The sequence below is a fragment of the Triticum aestivum genome, chromosome 6B (genome assembly GCF_018294505.1).
Source record: "Triticum aestivum cultivar Chinese Spring chromosome 6B, IWGSC CS RefSeq v2.1, whole genome shotgun sequence".
In the NCBI taxonomy this organism is placed as follows: domain Eukaryota; kingdom Viridiplantae; phylum Streptophyta; class Magnoliopsida; order Poales; family Poaceae; genus Triticum; species Triticum aestivum.
Genome location: NC_057810.1, coordinates 45375034 through 45381186, shown reverse-complemented (window position 1 = coordinate 45381186; position 6153 = coordinate 45375034). Strand labels below are relative to the sequence as shown.

The 6153-nt window shown below is 37.0% G+C and overlaps 1 pseudogene; it reads right to left on the bottom strand.

The window, feature by feature from the left end:
• Positions 1 to 1686: 1686 nt before the first annotated feature.
• Positions 1687 to 6153, bottom strand: part of LOC123138758 (uncharacterized) — a 6999-nt pseudogene continuing 2532 nt past the window's right edge.

Sequence of the window (6153 nt, the reverse complement as noted above, 5' to 3'; positions counted from 1 at the left end):
CAGTGAGGAACGGAAGTAGACGTACTGAACATGAGGAAGAAGAAGCCGCCTGTGTCGACGCACAGGACCACGTGGTTGGGTAGAGAATAAACTAGAGATTTGGGGACTGTAAGAGCTTGGTTGGATAGGGGATTATCTATTTTTCCTATTTGGGCTAGGTCAGAGTGGCGTCCTTGGGCTAATGGGCTGCCAAAAAAACATAGTACAAGCTATACCATTTTAGCGGAATATAGCATGCTATTTCGTGAATAGCCCGATCATAAGAAAAGATGCCAAACTTCAGTGTGGCCTCTCCTCGTATGCTATAGCGCGCTACTAGTAAAGAAATTGCACACTATTTTTTTCATTGAAAAAATACATGATCGTCATGTTCGAAAGATGGAAATAGTATGTGGTCTTTAGTTCTCTAAAAGCACCAAAAATGCATTGACTATTTTTGTTGGACATGAAAATACTCCACAAAAGATTGTAACCTATACTAGAGATTTAAGGAGTAAGTTGTGGTTGACATTAGCATTGTGACTATTATACAGAGAGGCTGATCAGTGCCAAACTACTATAAAATAAGTAACCCACGGATCGAAGGTAATTAATGTTGGCGCTTTCCAATTACTTATGTATGTTTGTGCTTTTCATTGTACTAGCATAGTGGCCCGCCCGTATGTGTGGGCTAGAATTTTATAAAGTTGTATCATGAACACATATTATTTAATTTGTCTAAGGAAACTTTCATCCAAATGTGATCACATTTTCAAATATGCATCTTTGGCGAACATAGTTTTGTCATTGGCATGTTTGATGCACGGGGATAATCATTATCCATTGTTAACTTATTATGAAATTACAATGTGGTATTAGGTTACTATTATTCTCATTATAAAAAATGTGTGTTTTCCATATATTTTTACCTTATTTTTGTGTAATATACTAATTAAAAGAACTTGAAATGATAAAAGTTTTTTAATTGTGTTTTGAATCGGTTTATGTGCATATGATTTTTAGTACATAAAAGTCATGGTAAAATGATGTCAATTATATTCTGAGATATTAGTTATATTTTCCATGGGCATCAATTCTCAAGAGACGGTTTTGGTAGGATAAATTGACTCATATACTATTGAAAGTGTACTTAACACACTTGACATTTGCTTCAATTAATTTGGCATTGACCATTTTTTAAATTTTTTTTGTCAGTATCGACAATTCTAGAAATAGTTAATGATTTATAGTGAATGAATGAAACATACTAAGAATTCTTTGGGGGAGATTAGTTATGTTTTGTACATGACAATTAGCAATAGCTCAAGTATGAAAGTGAACATCCACTTGACTCGATGTGAAATATTAAACTAACGCATAACTCAATCTAGCTAAAACATGAGTGACTATCCAGAAAAATAGATAATAACCTCATCAGTCACCAAATGTGAAGATACATGTAGCAATGAAGGTTGGAACATAGTTGTGCCTGGCAAACATGCATGCTATCATGAGATTAGGAATTTTCATATACATCATAGTACACATCGGGAATTATGTTCTACGGATATTGGGATTAATTGGTCCGATTGGAAATAGAAAGAAGAACCCATGTCATGGTGTCTTCCTTGTAGTTCTGAATACAACAGTCTAAGGTAAATCATTCAGAATGTTTCTTGGGAAAAGGCTGCAATTTCATCAATGACTTTAGTTGGGAGGCGTGCTACATGGCCCATTTTTTAATCTAGACTAATATGTGGAGCTATAGCCAGAGAAGCCTTCTGATCTTTCAAAACTAGGATGGTTTTTATCGGACCTTGGGCACGACATTCTATGCCACAAATGACCAGGAGCAAAACTGCTAAGTGGCCTCAACTGTTGTGAACCTGCAATAACATAGTCAGTCTCAAGCCATTCGCTAAACATCCAATGTTGCTGGCTAGGGAAAATACCGCTGTTGTTTCCATGGTATGTTAAGGGATTGAAATATTCTAGTGCAAAATTGGGAGCACGATGGGTAATGAAGCCTTGACCTCTTGGACAAGGAGGAAGCTGATGAAAGATGTATTGACATTCTGGTGCATGAGCATTGAGGAGGATGTCGAGGATGTAATCCTTGACCTGGTGGTTCAAGAGGAGGACGCCGAGCATTGAAGTCATGACCTAGTAGGCCAGGCGGAGGATACAGACAATATGAGCCTTGCTCTGCTAGTACCAGAGGAGGACGCCGAAAATATAGGCCATCATTTATTGGTGCATGAAGACGATGAAGATGGTATGATTGTTGATATGAAAAAAGAGAAGGATAACATCCATGATTAGCAAGTACCAGAGGAGGACATCACAAGAATAAGACTTCCATGCATGTGGACTAATAGATAATACAAGCTTACCACATATCACTTCTTGTGAATCCACACGAGTGCCCCCGATTTCTTGTACTTTCACAATATTTACCTCTCCATTGCTTGTGTTTACTCGTGACTTTTGGTCCCGTACAACAAAACCGATTAATAAATCTTGGTTTCTATCGAATGTTGATGCACCTTCTAGAAACCATATTTTGTAAGGACTATTATTATGACCTTGTGTCGAGGACATACATAAATATATAAACCATCTTTCGTAGTTGCTAAACCAATTCTTTTGTTCACTTTTAACATCTTTGCAACCTGCATCAGTGTTATAAATAGCTTAAACATTATATTCTAAATGTCCATACCTTCTAAAGACTATAAATGAAAAATCAAGTGTCAATCTTACCTGTTTCATTCCCTCTAAGCCATTTCTCGAAGACTGAACATTCAACAACAGGAAAATCACCTAATACGATATTGGTTGCAAGTAAAAATCAGTTCATACTTATTTTTGTGATGTTTTCGTAATTATTAAAACTTATGATGAAAGCAAACTGATGCTACAAAAGACATAGTTATCTAGGTATATCAAATACAATTTCAAACTCATTTCAGCACAAAAGTAAATTAGTCCTGAAAGGGGAGATGTCAAATCATAAGAACAAGGATGAATGTTCTATAATGTAAGAAAGTGATCTTACCATTATTGAACAATTTTGAAAGTGACGAAGATCCTTAAGGAGATTTTTAAAATCCCCCCCCCATTTCACTCTTCCTTTGATCTCTATGGTTTTCAGATAGACAATATCTTGAATTTTTCCCCACTGCAAAGAGTACACATGGAATTCCTATAATCAGAAACAACATGATTCGAACGTCCACCATTCAAAACAACTAAATATTTGGTATATTATGTACATCACATTATCATTAAATATGGTTAACCCAAGATATGCATGTGTTGTCATATAAACACAAATTATATTAATTCTAACTTGAGAAAAGCAATCAATTATGCTTCAGACCTTCAGTAAGATAGTGATAAAAATGTGATCTTGTATGTAGGCAAAGATATTGTTAGGTGGGTAAAGGTCTTACCAAATGAGGTCTTGCGTGTAGGTCTGAGTCATTTGGTGTAGAGGTACTTCATCTGAGAGTGCAGAACTCTACTCTACTGATGAAGTTCCTAACAAAAAGAACATCCCTTGGATGAACTCCATCTTTCAATCTCATTAATCTAAAATGTATGCCCCACAACACTTTGGTTGGCATTGCTACTTTTGGTGGATAGAATGTATGTCTCCATAGAACCAATTTTATTCTTTGGCTAAATGTTATTTTGGAAGATCTGACACTATTTGGTTTTGGTAGCACACATGGTCTGATCATCCTATGGAATCTAAATCCACCCAATTGCATTATTTTACTATTGACGAGGAGAACACCATTCAGAAGGCCTTAACCTATGAATCTATATATGATATTTTTTGGCCCTATCATCCATGGCATACACCCAATGCAATAACCTTGTCATTATTCTTGATAAATTAAGATATTTTGATTACCATGGATCCTAGAAATTCACTATGGGCAAGGTTCTTTTTTTACAGTAATTTTTTTATAACACTATAACCAATCATGCTCCTTCTCCCACCCCTATGTCATGGATATCAAAGTCATATTGTGAACATAAACATAGGCTCTTTTCTGGCTTTTACTTGACACGATCTATAACACATATGTTCTAAGGAAGGACTGCAACACGCTTACTTTTGTATGTGACTTTAGCCAAACATTTTGGTGGATGTTGAAACAATAGTGGAATTTAGGCATGCAAGTCGTGTCTATGTTAGAAGAAAGTAAAACCAGGAACAAAAAGAAAGGCTTCTTTGGGATGGTTTCTTGTATGCTAGAGCGACCGGAATCACAATAGCATGATCATATTTGATGGTAACACACCTACCATTCATGAATGTTTTAGCATATTCAAGAAATACTTTTCTAATGATACATATAGAGCAAAACCTAGACTCAAAGAGGGAATGCCAGAGTGCTTACATACTTTATAAGGTAGCTCTGGCTATCCTCCCTCCATTGTACATTTTCCACCAGAATAATTTCTAGAAGCGTAGTAGCATCTTTTCACTATTTCCCTCTCAAAAATGATACAAGGAATATTTGAGCAGGAAAAGGAAAATAGACTTGAACAAAAGTCCGTTGCGGTGGAGGTACTGGCAGGAGATGAAGGAGACAGACTGGGAAGCTTGCAAGCCTCACCTCATGGAAGGGGTCCATGGTGAGTGTGCTGGAGGCGTCCTAGCGTAGTTCCACATTAGGGCGCCATCATCTCGCTCAGACCAGTCCCAGTGGTTATGCCCTAACAAGGAGGATGTTATAGGCCACTATCGCGTGTTTGGCACGGGCCTCTTGCCACCGAGGTTAAGGTTCATAGAACCAATGACGAGGTGGACGTGTGGAGTTCATTCATGGTTTTTATATTTCATGATCTATTTTTGATCTGTTATTGATGATTTCAGAATTCAATGAAAACTTCACCATTGGCTCTTAATCCATCCTACATGTGCTTGAGTAAGCATGATGTAGTGTGTTTTATTCACCAGATCTAATAGTTGATTTGGTTGCATCTTACAGTGTTTGTTTTGTTGCTAGAGGATATTGAAAAGACGGAGGGTTCTCTACAGAATGATGAGGCATTCTTTCATAGGCGGGCTCAATGGTGTTCGATTTACGCGGTATGAGTTCTCTCAAAAGAAACAAAGAAAGAAAGCCATTCAGATGAAACATGCTCCCAGCATTAGTGAATTCATTGTGGACTAATTGGTAGAACATATCATTGTAAGTGGCACAACATACAAGTGGATGCTTATAATTCAAACATTTTCCAAATGGCTCTATCCCTTTGTGCGTATATGACTAAAGGGCATATTGCTTCTTCAGTTTCATTTGGCGTGCATGAAATTTAGTAATACTCTCTTTTTTTGCCCTTATTTCTTTGTTGTCTTTTGAGACTGAATATTTTTCACTCATACCCAAGATACAAATAGAAGGAAGCCACATCAATTTAGAAGAAACTATTGTGGATAATAGTTCAATGGGCAATTTTTTTGCTCAGTGCTCCATGATATTTAAGCTAGTATTTTAACAAATTGAAAGATGTTCAAAACATTATATTTCACTGGTGCTGTTCAATTAAGGTGAGTCATGCGATGCCCGAGATCATCGCCTTGGGAATGGCCATCGTATATATTGTGATAGGGTGGACACCATGCTCACTATCAGTGAGGGTGGAAAGAAAGAGAATAAGTGACATGGGTAGGGTGCCATATTGAAATAGAGGATGTAGCCTCGTGGGAGTCTTGAGCCATGCTCATTGGGCTAGGACATATTTTTTCTCTCGTTGCAACGCACAAGAATGAATGCTAGTACAATTGAATCACATAATCTTGGGGAATCATGCAGTATATTGTCTAACTAAGGGTTAGGACTCAAGTAATATAATTTAGCGTGTAAAAAGATTGTAATGATAGATACTTATCAACCATCTGAGGGGAGTGTTTTTTTTAGAAGTTGAGGGGTAGTGTTGGGTTGAGTCTATGTGTTGGGTGTGTGTAAGGGTTTGGACGAAATTAAAGAACCACACGTATGTATATCCACTCATACTTGTAGGCTATAGCTAGATATGAAGAGAGTGTTCCAATTGATCCCACAAGAGACAAAAACATTTTAGTGTGAATAATGTCATCTGAGTTACACCGTTATCCATGATGTTCGAATTAATGTGGTTGTAAATCATATA